The following is a 21,143-nucleotide window of genomic DNA, read 5'->3' as shown; positions in this document are numbered from 1 at the left end:
GTCATTCCTAGTGAGAGTCCTTGAGACTGCCATCGTTTACTTTGAAAACTGCCCAGCAGGTGTATGAATAGCAACTCCAGGACAATGTAGAACCGTTACCATTTTAAATATAGCAATCCCCCTTTAAAAAAAACTACTGAGGCCTTCGAAGAAACCACCCACGGCTGCCTTGGGCCCCAAAAGCTACGGAAAAGCGCAGTATTCAGTTAAGCAAATAACTACTTCCACTGTTTAATTTGGTTACGGTTCCTTAAGTGAGAAGTAAATCAACTAACAGACAAATGACACGATGGTTAGGCACGAAAGGGACAGTGCTGCTAGCCTCATTAGCTTGGAGCACCCTTCCAGCTCACACCATACGGACTGATGACTAACCTTGCCAGGCAGCGCTGGAGGTTTGGAAACCCACCTCTTTGACTTAGGCCCGGTCAACACCGGTCAACCCTCTGAATCAACGCTGGCGCTCCCAAGCCCACTCATACCGAAGCATTTTCCGAAACAGGCGGGGTGCGGGGGTGGGGGATCCCGTTCCAGCCCCACCCCTGAAAGTTGCTGGGAGTGGCACCCAAAGAACTTTCCCAGATTGATCTCTGTTGCCGCTCGGGGAGGTCAGTTCCAGGCCCTCAGCCTTTCGGCCGGGAGCCAAACTGCCCTGCCTGCCAAGCCCCTCCTTCTCTGCACCTTAAACAGCCGCGAGGGGAGAGTCGGCTGAGATTTTCTTCTTAAGAAGTCGCGCAGGTTTTTCGAGCTCCACTCTGCGCCTGGAGAGCCACGGCAGCAGGAACAGGCACTGCTGCCACCGGGCCGACGGGTGAGTCACTGTTTGGAAATGAAGTGGGCGGGCGAGGGTGTGAGAGAATGAATGATGTCAGGAGCGCGCTGGGCGCAGGGTGCAGGGAGCGGGCCGCGCGCGGCGGGCGGGGAGAGCGGGCGCGGGGCCGCGGTCAACACTGAGCGCCGCGCCGTGGGCTGAGTGGGGCGGGGAGACCCAGCCCTCGGCGTGCACGGAGCCGCCTTCGGCCGCTCGGAGCCTGGCCGGTGCTGCAGCGCCGCCGAGTGCGGCCTCGGGGGCGGCGGCCACGGGAGGGACCTGGAGAGCTGCTTCCCCTAGACAGGCCGCGGCGTGGGAGGGCGAGACCCCGAGCAAACTTTCTAGCGGCTTCGGCCCGGGGGTGGTGACGCCCGGACCTGGCCGCGGCGGCTGCGGCAGCGGGCTCCATCCCGTGGCAGATCCCCTTCCCGGGAGCAAGTGCCTTCAGCTGGGAGTGTCTGGAGCCCCGGCTACCAGCGGGTAAGGAGCGCGCGGAGGGGCCAGGAGGAGGATGGGCTGGGGAGCGGTGAGTCCTCCGAAACGCGGGAGGGGAAAGGTGGATTGCGAAGAGGGGACGTGGCTCTAATCCGGCCCCCACCCTCCCCGCCCAGGGTATCCTTCCTCGATTTTGTGGTCTGGAGGAGAGATGTGTGCCTTAGTCTCCTTCCTCTGAGCAGTCAGCGCATTCATTTGCAACCCATTTCGGGTACCTTGGTCCTGGCGTTGAAAGGGCACAGGTTATAAACCACAGATTGTCCAGAACCACTCTAGAGGTCAGGGCTGAAGTTCAGGTGGTGGAGGAGGGACTGTGTGTGTGTGTGTGGTTTGTTTTTCTTTCTTTCTTTTTTTTTTTTTCTTTTTTGAGAGGCACTTACTGATGATGTGTGAACAGTAACAGCCCAGCTCTTGGGCAGCCCACACCGAAACCCTTCAACGTGTGGCATTTCAGAGCTGCTCCCCTTAGGGAGGGGAAGACTTGGTTTCTCAGCGAAAATAAGGGGCAGTGAACCCCTGTCAACATCCAGTCAGCAGTATGGATAATCATTACTTATCTGCGGCTTGAAACCAACTCAAAATGTTATGTCCTGCAGTCTTTTTTATTAATGTTGCCATTCCTCTATTTCAAGTCTTGCATGCTCTAAAATGACCTTAAAATCATTTTGACGTGTGTGTTATGTTTGAAGAGATTCAACTGTTTAGTGTCACTGGATTCGGCGTGGATTTTGAATCTGTACCTAACTTTTCAAATCCTTGGTTTCATTTCCAGTCTTCTGTATTAACGGTGGGTGCTCAGGTACATTAAACATTCTGAACCAGTAAAATGGGATTATTTCTACTTCAGATGATAAGGTGGATTAAATAAGGATTAATAATGAGGATAATAATGAGGATTAAAGCGCAAAAGACCTCTCATAATGTCTGGTACAAAGCAGACCCCAACAAATTGTAGCTGTTTATATATAAATAATAGTATGTTCCAGCTGGCCTAGCTAATAACCAATTAATTTCCACAGAATGTCCTTCTTATAAGCCTGGTGGGCCGAGGGTTAGCGTGTGAAATGCTGTGGCAAGTTCTTTAGATTGGGAAGTGATGTTTTCAGCAAGTTAAACATTTTAGTACGGATACCTGAGAAGGTTATGGTTTTCATCCTGTGTCATGGGAACTGCCATTTACTGTTTAAACAATGTCAGAGCAATGGCTGAAAGTGACAACCTGGAATTTACAGGAAGAATGTGTAGGAAGCAAACTTTACCTTTACCTTTTTTTCTCTAAAGAAGCAGTGCAAGCAGTGCAAAATGTCCTCTTTATGGCCCTTTCCTTGGTCTTCTGAAATTCTTACTTCACAATATACTGGTTGAAGTGGTTTTTTTGTTTTGTTTTTTGTTTTTGGGGTTTTTTTTTTTTTTACAAGTTAATGTTTAATTTGGTTCCTTTGGTTTCATTTTTAAGTAAAGCTGGTTGACTTGTGAATCTAGAGGGAAGCACTTGGACTCCTTGAGGTGGCTGCACCCTGTTCTGAGTTTCTCCCCTCCCAGAATCTTGTAAAAGCCCTAGGAAATGTTTGGAATAAACTTTAGCACTGTGCACGTGTTATTGAAGACATGCGCTCTTACCATAACTATAACAACTTATAGGGTAGAAGATCTGGGAGCTGTGTTACCATTGTACCGTGTAGTGAGATCGTGGACATGGGAGTCCAGGAGACCTAAGGCTCTCTGAGCTGTGTTCCTTTGAGCAAGTTCGCTTAAGCTCTTTGAGATTTTTGTGGGACTTTAAACAAAATACAGGGAAAAAATAGAAATAATCTTAGAACTATTAAAATAGACAATGGAATACCAGTGAGAACTTTCTTTGAAAGTGATACTTTGAGGTGAGATGTTTCTTTTTTGAAGGAATAATTACTGAGAGTTTTGGACCGTTTTAGACTAAACAATGACTTACTCACCTTTAGCGCATTGTCTCAATGGAGAAATTGAAGGCTTTGTCTTGAACTACTAGTACCAGATATTTATTTGCTGAACCTTTAGTATGCAACAACTACGTAACAGCCACCGTGCTAGGGGCTAGCAATGCTAACGAAGTTGATAGTTGCTACCCCAAGGCTTACAGTCCAGTAGAGACCTCAGGCTGTGATTATCAAGAGGGGGAAATAGGAGTCAAAAAAGGAGAGTGCTGGGGACTTGGGAAGAGACAAGAAGTGATTAGGCTGTCATAGGCTGCCTCCCACTGATAATAGGAGATCTGGTGGCATTCTGAATGGTCTTGAATAGGGGCTCATAAATTCTTTATGAGGCTGAATAATAAAAGTATGCCTTCTTGCTTTACCCAGTAAAATATTATGGACAAATGATAGCTCTTCGGTTTAAATAATTTTAAATATTCAAAGCAAGCTTGTTTAAATGAAATCTGAAGGGTCAGCTCAGCTCAACTAAGATATATTTGCTGTGTGACTGGGCGCAGTGGTTCATGCCTGTAATTCCAGCGCTTTGGGAGGCTGAGGCAGGCAGATCTCTTGACGTCAGAAGTTCAAGAGCAGCCTGGCCAATATGGTGAAACTCCGTCTCTACTAAAAATACAAAGATTAGCCGGGCATGTTGGTGCTCGCCTGTAGTCCCAGATACTCGGGAGGCTGACGCAGGAGAATCGCTTGAACCCGGGAGGTGGAGGTTGCAGTGAGCTGAGATTCCATTACTGCACTACAGCCTGGGTGACAGAGCTAGACTCTGTCTCAAAACAGAACAAAAAATTTACTTGCTGTGAACAAAACACTGGTAGATTTTTAAGAGGATTATCAGTGTATGAGTATTCCAATTTATTAGTTTTCCCCATATTATAAGTAATGTGTTACTTATGGAAATTTATAAGTATAGGCAAACAAATCAGCCATAATCTCACCACCCAGAAACTCATTTAACATTTATATCTGCTCCCTCTTGATTACGTCTCTACTGGGCTGTAAGCCTTGGGTAGCAACTATCTCCTTTGTTTTTGCCCCTATGCACAGATAACACAAACAGCTAACAAGTATTGATCTTACTATGGGCCAGGCAATGTGACAGTTGCTTTATATATCAAATCTCTTGTAATCCCCACTGCAATCCGGTGAGGTAGGTACTCTTATTACCTTCTCTTACTGAGGATAAAACTGTTTTAGGGAAATTAAGTAACTTTCCTGAAGTTGCACAGCTAAAATTTATCTCTACAAAAATGGGTTCGTTCTCTGTGTTCCAACTTAGGTTTTCTCTCCTCATCCAAACATGGACAACTGTGTGTCACTAACATACTCTCACACAGCATCATTTTTAGTTTTCTGTTACGTGGCTGTGTCTCAAGCAATCCCCAATTGCTGAACACTTAGTTTGTTTCTAGTGTTCACTATTTTAAGCAGCTCTGCTTTAAATCTTTATGGCGATATCTGTCTACACGTTCATGATTATTTCAGTTATTTTGCGTTTTTAAAAGTGAAACATAATGTTTAATTTAGCTGCCCTTTTTTCTAAACTGTGTTCAGAATTAGAGAACTGTTCCCTGTCTCTTTAATTTAAAATTCCGGAGTCCTAATTTCTGAGTTCCTTTAGCGTGTCTCATAAGACTTCAGCAATAGGATCAACTTTCTCTGTGGAGCTGCACAGTGGATCAGTAGCTCATTATGCAAGGAATTTATCTGTTGAAAAGGGAACATACAAACTTTCTTAAAGTACTGTTTGCGTTTGTTATTTTTTATTAGCCATGAAGCTAAATGTCTTTTGTGGGGAAGTATAGCAGAATGGAGGGCTGCTAATTTTGCCGAGGAGCTCTCTGAAGGACATTCTACTTCTACAGTTTGATGAAGCATTAGAACCCAGTGAGATAGATGAATGACTTTCAGGTGTTGCATTTAGCAGCCTTATCACTAGCTTTAGAATAAGTTCCATCCATTTTAAATAGGTCACCTATTTTTTAAAACGTTACACATTTGTTGTTTGACATTTTGGGGCTGATTTAATCAAAGTGCGAGAAATTTCCGTTAGTTTATTTTCATTATAAATATAAAGCATTTCTTGAAACATTCTGAAGCTTTACAATAATATCACACCTTTGCTACTCTGAGTCAAAATTTTAGTTTTTCCTTCGGTTTTCTATTTTGATTTCCAGTGTTAATTTATCTTTAAGTTTTTGATAAAGGATGTTAGAATATGAGTAGTGTTCATTTCAGCCACTTCATATGGATACCCAGATCGGTTCACTTTATTAATTTCTAACAATGACTTGTAATTCAAAGCAAAGTTTAAGGAAACAGCTAATAGAATTAAAGTCAAATCAGATGAGTTATTTTATAATTGGTTTTCCCTCTATTGACAAACTCCTATACAATTTGAAATTCAGCCTTATAATTTTGTGTTTATATTTATTTAAATTGATATCTCGCTTAAAACTTTCAAACTAAACTTGTGCACATTTTTTTAAAGAAGAAACTTTAACTGAATTGTTACTTTTATATGTACAGTCTTTTCTTTCACTATACCCCTATTTACTATTTATATTATTATTATTTTACTTTTTTAAATTGAGACAGAGTGTTGCTATGCTGCCCAGGTTGGTCTTGAATGCCTGGACTCAAGCGATCCTCCCACCTCAGCCTTCCAAAGTGCTTGAATAACAGGCATGAGCCACCCTGCTCAGCCACACAATTCCTTTATTTTTCCTTCCAGCTTTTATTTTGGGTGTGCAGGTTTGTTACATGGGTAAATTGTATATCACAGGGGTTTGATGTACATATTATTTTGTCACTCAGATAGTATGGTAACTGATAGGTAGTTTTTCAGTCTTCACCCTCCTCCCATCCTCTACCCTGAAGTAGGCCCCCGTGTCTGTTGTTCCCTTCTTAGGGTCCATGTGTACTCAGTGTTTAGCTCCCGCTTATTTGTGAGAACATTCAGTACTTGGTTTTCCATTCCTGCATTAATTCACTTAGGATAATGGCCTCCAGCTATGTGCATGTTGCCGCACAGGACACGATTTCATTCATTTTTATGACTGCATAGTATTCCATGGTATATATGTACCACATTTTCATTACCCAGTCCACTGTTGATGGGCATTTAGGTTGATTCCATGTGTTTGCTATTGTGAATAGTGCTGTGATGAACATACATGTGCATATATCTTTATGGCAGAATGATTTTTATTCTTTTGGGTTTATATCTAGTAATGACATTGCTGGGTCAAATGGTAGTTCTGTTTTCAGTTCTTTGAGAAATCTCTAAACTGCTTTCCACAGTGATTAGCTGAGCTAATTTACATTCCCACTAGCAGTATATAAGTGTTCCCTTTTCTCTGCAACCTTGCCAGCATGTTTTTTGACTTTTTAATAATAGCCATTCTGACTAGTGTGAGATGGTATCTATTGTGGTTTTGGTTTGCATTTCTCTAGTAATTAATGATGTTGAGCATTTTTTCATATGCTTGTTGGCTGTGTGTATGTTGTCTTTTGAGAAGTGTCAGTTTGTGGCTTTGCCCATTTTTTAATTTTTTTTTTTGCTTGTATATTTAAGTTCCTCATAGATTCTAGGTATTAGACCTTAGATAGCATCCTGTTTCCAAACAGAGGTGGAGATCGTTCAGGAAGACTTGCAGCATTAGTTGAATGTGAAGTTCAGTCTTTGAAACAGAGAGAGGTCAATTGTGTGGATTCTCCAAGCTTCCCCAAACACAGAACATGGAGTTAGTGTTGATAGATAGTGGTGGTTAAATAATGATACCGTAAATACTAGTGAAGATTAAATGAACTGCTATCTTCATCTTCAGACAGCTCTGCAAAATGGAAATTCTATCCACTCTGGAGGTATGGAAACAATTAGGAAAGTGTTTAAAGGTGAAACAAGGCAAAAGTAACCTTAAAGTAGCCAAGGGTACAGAGCCGGTGGGAAGTGGAGCAGGGATTTGAGGGCAGGCCCAAGTGATTCTAATGCCATACACTTCCCAGTACCCTACATAGCTTTCTGTCTTCTCTCCGCTAGCTTCAGCGATATGTTGGGTTTTGAGAGACATAGTTTGATATAGGACTGTATGTGTACGTGCTTCTGGAACATTCCTCTGGTCTGTGCTGCCTTAAGATCATGAAATTATGCCAGAGGTGAACCCTGACAGGCTTAGGCGGGCTTGGACTTGAGTCACAGCACTGCTGCTCACCACTAGATGCCCCGGAGCAGCTTCCACAGGTGAACCTCTATTTCCTGGCTGCATAACGGGAGTAAAATAATATTTACCCCATAAAGTGACTATACGAATTACATGGCTCCCTGTGTGTAAAATATTGAGAGTAATGCCTGCTTCACAGTAAATATTCAAGGGCTCAGCAATCGTTATTTTCTGCATATAAGCTGCACTTCGAACTTTTAAAACAGAGTTCAGTCTTATTGTGTCAAATGGAACCATTCTTTCTCGTTAAGGTAGCATGTTTCTTTTGGAATGGTATATCCACATTCATGTGCTACATCTTGGCTGTGCTAATAGGAGCTGGAACCTGTCCCGTATTTTTCCCTGCCCCCTTTCCTTTGGGGTTAAAATAAAATGATTGAAGTTGGTTGTACACTGCCATTGAATTCAAGAACTTTCATAAGAAGTGTATAACATCAGCTGTGAATGCTGAAAAGCTTTTGAAGCCACAGTCACAATATGCCTGCCCTCTTAGCAGATGCTGGTAGCGGTAGTCTAGCACAACTGGTACTGTCCCTCACAGAGCTTAGGCTTCTGGGGAGTATTGTACCATGAACACCACTGTCCCAGAAAGTGCCTGGGCCACTAAGAATCACAAACCCTACTGTCCTCGCCAATGCTGTGCGTCTTTCTTTAGGAGGCCCTGAGACAGTTTATTTAACACAGCTGCTACTGTCTTCTGACATTTGCATTTGTTCAGCGAGTTGTTGAACCACCCAGTTATTACTACCCCAGTAATTGCTACCAAACTTTAATAGCAACGAAGTGTATTGTTTTGGTTAGTGTAATATACCACTTATTCTGCATGAATGTCATTGAATATATTTACATATATATAAAATATATGCCATATGCTAAATTAGCTAGGGCTGAGAAGTTTGCTCCCTTGAAATATAGTTTGATTGGCAAGTTATAAGCAGCAAGCAGGAGCATTTAAAAGTTTATTTAACAAATACTTATTTTCACTATGTGTCAGGGTTTGTTCTAAGTACTTAAAACTGTTACTCATTTACTCTTAAAATTCGCTTTAAGGATCCCTACTTGAGACACAGAGAGGTTAAGTCACTTACTTAAGGCCACACAGGTGGTAAATAGTTGAATTAGATTTTGAAAGCAGGCAGCCTTACTGCAGAGTCTAATCACTGCACTGTTGCTTGTGGAATCTAGCATGTTTCTCACAGTTTGGGCCCTATTTGTGTCCTTGTATATTGCAATTTTGCCAAAGAAAAAATTGCACCTGTTCAAACATATGATCAACTCCGTGATTTGCCATGTGGAGGATTACAATTAGATTATGTATTTCAATATTGCTATTGAAAGACATTGATAGACTGGGCACTGTGGCTCACACCTATAGTCCCAGCACTTTGGGAGGCCAAGGTGGGTGGATGGCTTGAGTCCAGGAGTTTGAGACTAGCCCAGGCAACATGATGCAACCCCTCCTCTACAAAAAACACAAAAATTAGCTGGGCCTGGTGGTGCATACCTGAAGTCCCAGCTGTTTGGGAGGCAGAGGTGGTAGGATTGCTTTATCCCGGGAGGCTGAGACTGCAGTGAGCTGAGATTGCGCCACTGCACTCCAACCTGGGCGACAGAGCGAGATCCTTTCTCAAAAAAAGAAAAAAGACGTTGATACTAATTTTCACTATGGTGTTATCAAGCATTTCTCTGTAAAAGCTGAGTGCATGGTCGACCCTGGTGATAGTCTGGGAAGGAAGCATGCATTCTCCCATTCCCCACTCAGCACACTCAGCTAAGCAAGACGAGCAGCAATCTCGGGTCTCTTGTCCTAACAGCATTCGTTTTATTTTTTTAGCTTTAGGGTTTTCATTTGTTGTAAATTAAAATAGTTAAAAATCTTTATTGGAGGAGAGTAGCTTGTACACTTGAGGTTTCTTTGTTTTCTAATTACTGTTGGAGATGGTAGTAAGCAAAATAATGGCTCTCCAAAGATGTTCACATCTTAATTCCCAGAACCTATGAATCTGTTTTGGTATATAGCTTGAACATTCCTAATCCAAAAATCCAAAATGCTCCAAGATCTGAAACTTTTTGAGTGCCAGTGTGACACCGTAAATGAAAAATTGCACACCTAATGTCACATGATTGGTCATAGTTAAAACAGTCAAAACTTTGTTTCATGCACAAAATTATTTAAAACATACAAAATTACCTTCAATCTGTGTGTATAAGATGTATATGAAAAATAATGAGAATACTCCAAAATTTAAAAAATCCAAAACACTTCTGGTCCCAAGCATTTCAGGTAAGGGATTCTCACTCATCCTGCATGGAAGGGGGAATTCGGGTTGCAGATGGAGTTAAGGGTGCTGACCAGCTGATGTTGATATTAACATTATCCTAGATCATCTGGATGAGCCCAGTGTAATCACAGGGATCTTCTGAGTGGAAAAGGGAAGCAGAAGAGTCACAGCAGGAAAGTTGACATTATTGGAAAAACTCAGACATCCATTGCTGGCTTTGAAAATGGAAGGAGGCCACAAGCCAAGGAATGCACACAGTCTCCAGAAGCTGGAGGAGGCAAGGAAATGAGCTCTCCCATGGAGCCTCCAGAAAGGAGTACAGTCCTTCTGACACTGTGATGTTTAGCTCAGAGGGATCCATTTGGGACTTCTGACCTCCAGAACTGTAGGAGAAAAAAAATCTGTGTTCTTTTAAGCCACTGACTTTGTGGTAACTTGATAGAGCAGCAGTAGGAACAAAGAGCAATCTGTGTTTTGATTTGTTCCTTATGCCAGTCCTAGGAGAGGGCTGCCTGATCTCATGATTTATTACAGACACATTAAGAATAGCAAGGTTGGCCGGACGCGGTGGCTCATGCCTGTAATCCCAGCACTTTGGGAGGCCGAGGCGGGCGGATCACGAGGTCAGGAGATCGAGACCATCCTGGCTAACACGATGAAACCCCGTCTCTACTAGAAATACAAAAAATTAGCCGGGTGTGGTGGCAGGCGCCTGTAGTCCCAGCTACTCGGGAGGCTGAGGCAGGAGAATGGCGTGAACCCGGGAGGTGGAGCTTGCAGTGAGCCGAGATCGTGCCACCGCACTCTAGCCTGGGAGACAAAGTGAGACTCCTTCTCAAAAAAAAAAAAAAAAAAAAAAAGAATAGCAAGGTTTACATTTTGAGGGCTGTTTTATTTTATATGTAAAATTAACCACTTTGTGGGAGGGAGAGTTAACTTTTGATAATTCTATGTATTTATATACCTAGCAATTATTTAAAATGACAGTACCAAAGTTTCCAGGAAAAAAGTGTCTTAGTGATTCTGGAGCAGGTAGAGCCACTTGAGCCTTTTTTGTCAGAGTTGCCTAACAGGAATGTGTCTCTGCATCCCGTGTAGTTGTGTCATGCCTTTGCATTTGTTTAGGGTGAAATGATAGTCCCAGCATGGTGATACTGGGATGGTGGAGATTATCGCTTAATTTTTACTCCAGGTTCCTTTTAATTTTTAAAGATCTTGTATTTTCTCTGTTTGACTAGCAATGTTATTATGAAGTCCTAGAGAACAACAGCTGTAAACAAAAGGTGGCATCATTCATTGGGTCATCTATTGTAAGTACGTAGAGGGCTATAGACTCTCAGAGTAGACAGTATCTCAGAATCATAGTGTCAACTTCTGAAAGTAAAAAGAACAAGAGGCTGGGCCCAGTTGCTCATGCCTGTAATCCCAGTGCTTTGGAAGGCCAAGGTGAGAGGATCACTTAAGGCCAGGAGTTTGAGACCAGTTTGGGCAACATAGCCAGGCCTCCATCCCTATTCCGACCCTCCCCTGCCTCCCGCCCCCGCCCCCGGCCTCCCCCCCGCCGCCAATTCCTCCCCCCGCATTCCCCCCACCCCGCCTCCCCCTCCTCCAAAATTAGCGAGGTGTGGCATGGACCTGTAGTCCCAGCTACTCAGGAAACTGAGGCAGGTGAATCTCTTGAGCCCAGGATTTGGAGTCTGCAGTGAGCTATGATCATGCCACGGCACTCCAGCCTGGGCAACAGTTAGACCCCATCTCTAAAAATAAAATGAGTAAGAATTATAACAATAGATGGGGTTATTTTTTTAAGGAACCCTGTGATAACAATCCTATATTCAGTTAAAGGTCTTCTCTTTGTACAATGTAGCAATAGCACTAGTGTAAGAAATAAAATCTTGGGAATTTTCTTGTGTCTTAAAAAATGGAATCAGAAATAGTGTAGAATTTTGGTAATTTTTATGAAATACAGGTGGAAAATTAGCTGGATAGTGTTAATATACATAGCAGTTTCTAGGGGGAAGAGATTGTCTTATGTAGAAGGATAAAAAAATTGGAAACTCTAAAACCATAGAGATAGAATATTTTCGTATTTGTAATTCTTTTAAATACATTCTTTTTAGATTTGGAGTCACTTTGCGACTTTAAGAGGAAAATATCTGTACATATAAGATGGATTGAATTCCTCTTATAAATGTGCATGTTTGAATAAAAACTTGATGTGGGAGGATAGAAAGTTTTGGTCTGTATTCTAAAATGCATTTAGAGATTTTTCTAGGCCCTTGCTTCTCTAATTTAGAAACTTCTTGAGCCCTGGCTCTGTGGGTGTAGTATCCCATCAGACTCTGACTCATTTGCTTACATTTTATCCTTGTCAAGCACAATTCTTGGTTAATAGTTTGCTTTGTCCTGCCAGTATCTCCATGACAGAATGGGGATGTCTTGGCTATATAAGTAGCCAAGTAAGAAACCTTCACTAGTACCAGAAGGGTATCTTTTCCATCTCCCAGCAATTGTTGATAAGTTTAAAGATTGATGTTCTCTGTTGCATCTTTTGTTAATATGAACTAGAGCTTATTTCTCTTTGATGAACTAGTTTCTGAGCTTAGAAAGAGCAGACTCTGGACCAATGTGCACAGCATCCCTAAAGAGTTAACCATCTCCCAAGAACCTAGTACTGTCAATGGAAATATAATGTGAGCCATACATGATTGCCATTTATGTAATTGATTTTTCCAATAGCTACATTACAAAAAGTAAAAAGAAACAGATGAAATTATTTTTATAACATTTTATTTAGCCTAATATACCAAAATATTATATGTAATGTTACCAGTTATAATCAATATAAAATTCTTGAAATTTTTACATTCTCTTCCAAGCCTTTGAAATCTGATGTATATTCTACACTTACACGATGTCTGAATTCAGACCAGCTACATATCAAGCACTCAGTTGCCACGTGTGCCTGGCACCTCCTATACTGGGCAGTACAGCTCTAACCAGCCTTATCCTTAAGGAACAATATCCCACATAAATCTGAAGACAATTCATTAAGCGTTGCCATCCAATGACTTTGGCATGTTGTATTTTAAAAACTGAATTATATCATGGAGTTACTCAGTGAGTGCCACATCACACTGGTTCTAGAGTCTTTTGCAAGTATGAGTTAACAAATGTTACAGTGAAACTTCTCTCTGAGGTTATCTGTACCTTCGATTTGTGACTATCCATGCCAGGAGATGTGCCTGGGCCTGTAAATGAAATGTTTAGATTATTTGATTCATGAGTATGGGAAAGATGGCCACTCATACTCTTTAGCATCTGGTCTGGTCTCTTACCTAGAGTGCATCAGTACATTTAACTCCTGATCTATCACCTCATTGTCTACCTCTTGTCCACCATCGTCTTTACCCTATCCTTGCCTTGTTTTTGTGTGTAATGTTGTTTACTAATTTGTGCTCTTCCTCAGTTGCTTATTGTGACAGTTTGGGAAGCAAGGCCACTGTAAAACCTCGATCAGAGAAAATATTACTTGATATCAAATACTCAGCAGCCAGGGACAGATATGATTAGAATGTAAGAAGACCCAGGCATTGTAGAGACTGGGAGAGAGGATGGGCAGGGGAGGGAAGGGAGAGTAGAGTACAGTTCTCTGGACGAAAAATAACTCAGTGCAGATGAAGGATTTCGTAGCAGAAAATTCACTGACTACTGGGGAAGTCACTGCATTCATCAAGCTCCCAGGATAGGTTGCCTTGGATTTCATAAATATATTGACTTAATCAAATACCTACATGACACAGATTGCTGAGACACAATCCCAAGCCCTCCTCCATGCCTTTGGAAATTGATTAATGTATGTAACACCTTTTTTTTTTTTTTTTTTTTTTTTTTTGCACTTGCTAGGTGCTAGACCTCATTTTTGATTCTGGGGATTCAGCAGTAAACAGGAGTCTAGGTTTCTCCTCCAATGGAAATCGGTTGTATATGTTGAGAGAGGAAAAGGTGTTGGAAAGCAGGATTGATAGGATGATAGGCAAGTAATACCAATGAATAAGCTGAGATTTGGACTAGTTCTTGGAAGGAAATAGAGAGTGACTGGAGTGGCCTACCCTAGGACAGTCAGGAAAGGTTCGTCAGAAGAGGTCAGATTTACACTGAGATGTGAAGGATGAGAAAGACTCAGCAGAGTGAACAGCATGTACAACCTGTGGAGGGAAAGAGTGTGCTTACACAGGAATGGGAGGAAGGCCAATCTGCTGCAGCCTGTGAGCAGCAGAAGCAGGTGAGAGATGGGTGTGGCAAGGCAGGTGGGATCGAGTTGGGTAGGGCTTGCAGGCTTTGTAAGGAGTATGAGCCTTGTTCCAAATGCCATGATAAGGCATTGTGATGTGACATAAGAGGGAGAGTGAGGTCTGATTTACATCTGTAATAGATCCCTCTGGCTGCTGGGCCGGCAGAGAGTGGAGTAGGAGGGGGTTAGAGTAGAAGGAAGGAGAGTTATGAGGCTATTGGGAGCATTCTATATGAGAATTGATGCAACATGGAGAAGAGTGGTGGTGTTGGAGATCGAGAATGATGGATGGGTTTGAGAGTTTTGGAGACTTACAGGTACAATATGTGGCATACTAGTAGAAAAAATTAAGCATGACTCCTAGTTTTTTTGTGTGTGTGTGGGTGAAGAGTTGTAGTTTAGCCGTTGATTAGAGTTGCCCATTAGTCATCCTAATGGTGACAGATGTTAAATAGCCAGTTGTGATGCAGAGACCTGCATTCAGGGGTGAGATCAGGGCCAGAGTTGTGTCAGTATAGAAGTCATATGTAAAGTTATGGGAAGTCTAGAATCACCAGGGAATATTTTGTAGGCAGAGAGGCCCTGAGAAATAACAGTTAATAGGTCAAGTAGGAGACCATAGGGTAACCAGTGAGGAGGACCAAAAGAACAGTGTCCCAGATGCCACAGGAACCAAATATTTAAGACAGGGTGGAGTAATCAGTTCTCTTGTAAGTTCTTGAAGAGTTGAGTAAGATGAGAACACAATGTTCATTGGGTTTAGCAATGTGGAAGATACTTGAGATCTTGTTGAGCATTTTTAGAGAAGTGATTCAAAGCACAGCTGAATTACCTCCAGCATCCCCTGCAGGAAACTTTCCTGCTCTCTCTCTTTTCCACTTTACCCTGTGGGCCAGAGGCCTTTTTCTTCTTCTTCTTCTTCTTCTTCTTCTTCTTTTTTTTTTTTTTTTTTGAAGTTACATATTAAAAAAATTCTTTTGAAATAATTGTGCATTTGCAGGAAGTTACAAAGATGATTCAGAGGGTTTTGTTAGCCTTCACTGGTTACTCCTGATGGTTGCATCTTGTGTAACTCTAGTATAGTATCAAAACCAGTCTTCTTTTTGTTTCAAAGTTTGCAGGCCCTTGTCACTCCACTACCATATTATAATCTGGTTTTCTGTTTATATTGTATTTCTTCTAGACAGAGTTCCTTGAGTAGAGTTTATCTTTTTTTTTTTTTTTTTTTTAGTACTTCCTAGCATGATGCCACTTCATACATGTTTGCTGAGTTAGTGACTTGAATATTCTTGAATGCTGTATTTTTGCTTACATCATCTGCTACTGTGTTCTCTTAGGCAGAAGCAAATGAAGAACCCAGGTTTCCTGTTTTCCAATCAATTTGCTAACCTCTTCCTGCACCACCTGCCTTCTGTAGCCACTGCCTTGCCTGGGCTGAGGATATCTTTGCCCAGAATTACATCACTCCCTCTCCTCTCTGACTCTTCCTCCACCACCACCAAGCCAATTGCCAGTGATTGATTCTGAAGGCTTGCTTAGCTCCATTCCTTTCTTGGACATTTCATTTGTACCCTGTACTTTCTTGGGAGTCATATATGAAAACCTGTGGAAATCCCCTTCTTACCCATTTCAGAAACCCCATCTTTCCCCCACCTCTTGAGTTCTTTGGGTGAAGACATCTCTGAATTTACTTCATACAATTTACCATTTTTGAAACTTTCATTTGCTCCATTGCACATTTAAGTAGCTTAGAGACCTAGAAAGTTTGGGTTCTATTTGCCTGGTAGCAGTTGACTATGGCAACTTCAAAAGGGTTCTTTTTAGCAACTTCCCCTCTCCACCCCGCCCCCCCCCCCCCCCGGTAGTTATTTTGCTACCACGGCTGTCTGGAAGTGGTTGTTGTTTTTTTTTTCCTTTCTCTCCTACTTCTATCAGTTTGTTTTCCACTTCATTATCCTCCTGTTGCAACACCCCAATTATACTAGTTGCTGTGGAGATATTAAGTGTATTGCTAATGGAGGATTATTCCTTTAGGTGGAGGGGTAGAAGCAAGAGGAGGTTATAAATCTTGTTTTTGTGCAAATGTTTCCTAGTAACAAAAATAATGTTACTAGAGACTGTGGTATATAAATGGCTATATAGGATTTGCTTGTGCTTTTAGAAGGGATTGAATTTCTTAATTAAAGAAAATATTAACTTAAGATTCTGATCTTATTTGAGATTAATACCCTATTTTAATACTTTGCTGTTCATTCTTTAAGTCCCTTGAACATAAATTCCCCATATAGACAGAATATTTTCTTGAAGTGATCTTTTAAAATTTATTTTTTAAAAGCTTTTTAAAACTTTACTAGAGGGAGACACATTTTTTAATATTATTCCATCTGATTTCTATTTCATGAACTCTTGCAGCTTCCCATGGCCTTTATTCTGTAATAATTGAGGTGATTCTGTGTCCTGGTTCACACTAGTCATGGTGTGTACTATTGTCCTAGTATACTTATTCATTAGTAAGGCTGTCTTTGACTCTCAAAACTGGCCAGGTTTGGATGTTAAATTATATGGTCACCCTAATTAAAGACTACATTTAATAGAAAACTGAAGGAATGAAGTATTTCATATATCTTGTTTTAATCCACGTAACTTATATACACATATGCACATACATATGTGATTTTTCACTTTTTTCAACTAAACTTATAGAATCTTGCCCCAATGTCTTGAAACTGCAGAAAGATATATATTTTCTTGTTATTGTTGTAAGCGAGTCAAAAGAGCTTTTCTTGATAGAGCTCTGATTTCCTCATGTTATGTTTTCACTAAGATTCACTGCACTGTAATAGTGCCTGACTTGGCTCCTCCTAACTGGGCGAGGGCTGTATTTGGGTGGTCAGTGTTGTACAAATATTAGCTGTTGTGATTTGAAAAGATCGTATCTCAAGTTTGATTCCCTCCTCCATATACATTTTCACCTCATGTTCACAATAGATTTCTTCTCCTAGACTGTTCATAGTCTCATCTCTCTATTAGCAGCTCAGTTATTGATATACCCAAGGGTAGACTAACAGCCACTGGAGTGAATAGGAAAGGAAAGATATTTTAAAACTTGGACACAGTGAGGGGTAAAAAGTTCCATGTTGATATGCAATTTTGCATTTAAAAAGTATTCACATTCTTTCCCTAACACCTTCCTCTTAATATCAAGTATATTATTGTAAAAACTCTGAAAATGATACTAAAATTTTTATTATTTAATGAAAGATCCTGGAGAAATTTTTGGGCAGGTTATGCTTTAGGGTCAACAGGATCTTGAAGTGATTGTAAAGGTAAGTAAGAGTTAGTAAACTACTAGTATTGGAGGCCACCTTTCAGGGTTAATCTCTAGAAAAGAGTCCTGTTTCACTCTTCAACATGTCAGCAGAATCAAGGTTGGTGAAGGGAAGAGCTTCGTGATAGCCAAGCAAGCACCTATTTTGTGCCAGGCTGAGTGTACTGTTGTAAGCAAAACAGATGTGGTCCCTACCGTCATGGAGCCTACCACCTATTGTGAGAGATATCCAATTAAAACAAGGAAATCGGTATATAATTACAACTTATGGACGAGGACGCATGTTGGGAAAATAAGAAGAGAGACCCACTTTGGAGAGTGATTAGTAAAAGGCCCCTTTGAGGAAGGAATATTAAAGTTGAGAAGGTGCTGGCCATGTGTAGTTGTTAACGTAAACCAAAACTCTATGAAGTTAGTGGTGTATCAAGGTCAGACTCATTAAGTAATTTGTTCAGGGTAATCTAACCAACTATTAGCAAACATGAGGCACTTCTGGGTTCCTCCTGCAGAGTTTCCCCATCTTTTTTTCATTATTGACCCCTGAAGGCACATTTTTAGACAAGTTTTTTCTAGCCACTCTTTTTCCCCTGCGACATTTTAATGCCTTTGGAAGACTACAAACGTTTTTTTATTTTATTTTATTTTTTTTAAATATACCTTTCAAGCACCAATCTTTGCCCTTGTTGAGAATGCATCATCTATTAGTAGGGCTCATTTTGAGGCAGTCAGAAATTGTTCTTGGATGTTCAGTTGGACTTTAAGTTCCTTGAGGTAGAGACCGACACTAGTTGGGAAAGCTGTAATAATAGATGCTACCTACCATGGTACTTTTTAAAAAATTTTTATTTTTTTGTGGGTGCATAGTAGGTGTATATACTTATGGCCTTTTTTTTTTTTTTTTTTTTTAAAGAGACAGGGTCTCACTATGTTGCCTAGGCTGGAGTACCATGATGCAATCACAGCTCACTGCAGCTCAAATGATCCTCCCACCTCAGCCTCCCAAGTAACTGAGACTACCGTGCATGCCATCATGTCCAGCTAAGCTTTTCAGTCTTTTTGTAGAGAAAGTCTTGCATTGTCGCCCAGGCTGGTCTTGAACTCCTGGGCTCAAGCAATCCTCCTGCCTTGGCCTCTCAAAATGCTGGAACTTACAGGCACGAGCCACTACACCTGACCTTTAAAAAATTTTTTAAAAAAATATTCCATGAGGTTGGGAGAGGCGGAATAAAGATGTTGGAAGTAGAGTTTGAAAGTTCTTAGACGGCTTATTAAGGGTAATCATGTAAAACATATTAGGTTGTGAAGAAAGTAGGGAATATACTTGAAATTAGGTAAGAAAGCTGTAGTCTGTATCTTCTTCTCTGTATCTGTGTCTGTGTATTAAGGTGTGTAGTAGGCTGTTCTTGCATTGCTATAAATAAATTTATTTAATTTTTTAAAGGCTTTAATTGACTCACTATTCTGCAGACAGTACAAGAAGTGTAATGCCAACATCTGCTACTGGTGAGGGCCTCAGGAAGCTTACAATCATGGCAGAAGGTAAAGGGGAGCAGGCGTCTCATATGGCTAGAGCGGGAGCAAGAGAGAGACGGGGGAGGTGCCACACACTTTTAAAGAACCAGATTTCATGTGAACTCAGAGTGAGAACTTGTTTATTACCAAGGGGATGGTGCTGAACCAATTCATGAGGGATCCGCCAGGTTCTACCTCCAACACTGGGGATTACATTTCAACATGAGATTTGGAGGGGACAGACACCTAAACTATGTCAAGATGTGTGTGAATGAGACGTTTAGATCAAATTAGTTCTAGTTGTCTGGTAGACAGTCATGGAAACTAGAGTAAGGTGTACACGACTTAGTGACCTGTCTCGTAATTCCAATGTGTGCCTCAAAGAATTTTTGAGGTGGGCTCATTCTGTCGAACAGACTTCAACATTTTAAAGGTATTACATCCTTTTATTTCATCAGCCACTACTGCCAGATAGATCTTAATTTTTTTCGACTCTTTAAATCCTGTGGTGTAATCCAAGTGATTTTTCCCCCTTTTAATATTTTTGTTTTATTTTCCTTCTTAACAAGCAAATTCCCTTTAGTAGGGGCAGGAAAATTATGAAACTACATCCAGAAAGGATGTGATATATAAAAGTTATTTCTAAATGGTTTAGTAGGAAAGGCAAAAGAAAGACAATACATGGTATTAGTTGTTACATTTCATTTCTGTTCTTTTTGCCCCATTTGCGCAAGCAGTTGAGCCCCTACTTTGAGATGGCCCTAACTTTGCCATCATCACTAAAGAAAACAAGGCCTTCAGTTTGTTTTTAAATGGTGTGCTTGAACCTCCTACTAAAATGTCATTTGTGAAACAGTCTTAGGGTTGAGTATAGACTTACTTTTTTTTTTTTTTATGAAAACTTCCTCTTTACTTTTTTATTCAAGTAATTAGTTATTCTGGCATTCTGAGAATCCTTTGATCCCTTCAACTTAAATATTGACAAAATGCTTAATTTGAATCATTTGCCCTCAAAAACATTTTTACTCATTTATATGAGAACTGATTATATTCTAAAGAGAATGTGGATTGAGACTTTAAACTTATCCCTAATTTAACAAATTATTAAATGTTTATAAAGCACAAATGTTCCTAATAGTTTCTTAATGGAATTTGGAAGCAGAAGTAGTGGAAGATGTGTGGTGTCAGCTGTGAATTGCCATGGATGTGCTTGTCAACAAAGAGAAGCCAAATAAGCTGAGTGTCATGGCAACAGAGATTGGAGAAGGAACTCTGAGTCTTGGACTGCTCAGATCAACCTCCATCCTCCGGGTACTTTCACCTGAAAAGGCTCAGAAATCTCACATCCTTTCGGTTAGGACTGAAGAGTAAATTTATTGTGCAACAGAATGCTATGTTATAAAGGGCATTCAGTGTGACCAACCAGGTTCCAAGAAGGCTTGGATGTCATCTTCCCTGTCCCTCAAGTCAGGAGCAAGGCAGAGCCCATTGAATTCTAGATGTAATTCACAGAAAACACCAAAAGGTTGTTTGAAATTGAGATGTTTTTATTTAAACTCACAGTATAAAACTTACACGGAATTTTGAAAATGGCAGAAAATTATTTTTGGGGACCTGGCTGTTATTTCTGCAGTCAGTTTTCTGTCTTATGGTAGAATCTTATTTGTAGATATGCTTCATGTTAACTGTAATTTATTTATTTTATTTTATTTATTTAAAGGCTTTAATTGACTCACTATTCTACAGACAGTACAAGAGTAGTCTGCAGGTAGTAGACCACCACCTGCAGTTTCAAGAGGTGTTTCAAGAATGGTTTCAAGAGGTGATTAAAATACCTCTTTTTGCTGGGTGCAGTGGTTCACGCCTGTAACTCCAGCACTTTGGGAGGCTGAGACGGGCAGATCATGAGGTCAAGAGTTCGAGACTAGCCTGGTTAACATGGTGAAACCCAGTCTCTCTACTAAAACTACAAAAAAAGTTAGATGGGCATGGAGGCAGGCACCTATAGTCCCAGGTACTTGGGAGGCTAAGGCAGGAGAATCACTTGAACCTGGGAGGCGGAAGTTGCAGTGAGCTGAAATTGGGCCACTCCAGCCTGGGTGACAGAGTGAGACTCTTGTCTCCAAAGAAAAAAAAATTTGCTTTTTAAAATCATCTTGCATTTGGCCAGGTTGGGTGGGCATGTAACTAAGGTGGCTAGGGGTGTTTAAAAAAAAAAAAAGTGTTGGATGGAC

General features: G+C 41.0%; 1 protein-coding gene across 9 annotated transcripts in view; it reads left to right on the top strand.

The window, feature by feature from the left end:
- The first annotated feature begins 585 nt into the window (after positions 1-585).
- The window catches only part of SGMS2 (sphingomyelin synthase 2), a 90,793-nt gene continuing 70,235 nt past the window's right edge, over positions 586-21,143 (top strand). For 5 of the 9 annotated variants that reach the window (XM_050791015.1, XM_050791020.1, XM_050791025.1 and 2 more), the window contains exon 1: positions 589-811. The gene's annotated coding sequence lies outside the window, so the exon portion shown is untranslated. Of the gene's footprint in view, positions 812-1,090; positions 1,292-21,143 lie in introns of those variants that run through there. The other 4 variants (XM_050791017.1, XM_050791024.1, XM_050791019.1 and 1 more) reach the window with 2 other exon arrangements.

The sequence above is a fragment of the Macaca thibetana genome, chromosome 5, assembly GCF_024542745.1.
Source record: "Macaca thibetana thibetana isolate TM-01 chromosome 5, ASM2454274v1, whole genome shotgun sequence".
NCBI classification, from domain to species: Eukaryota; Metazoa; Chordata; class Mammalia; order Primates; family Cercopithecidae; genus Macaca; species Macaca thibetana.
The sequence above is the reverse complement of the archived record's forward strand: the minus strand, read 5'-3'. Positions and strand labels throughout refer to the sequence as shown.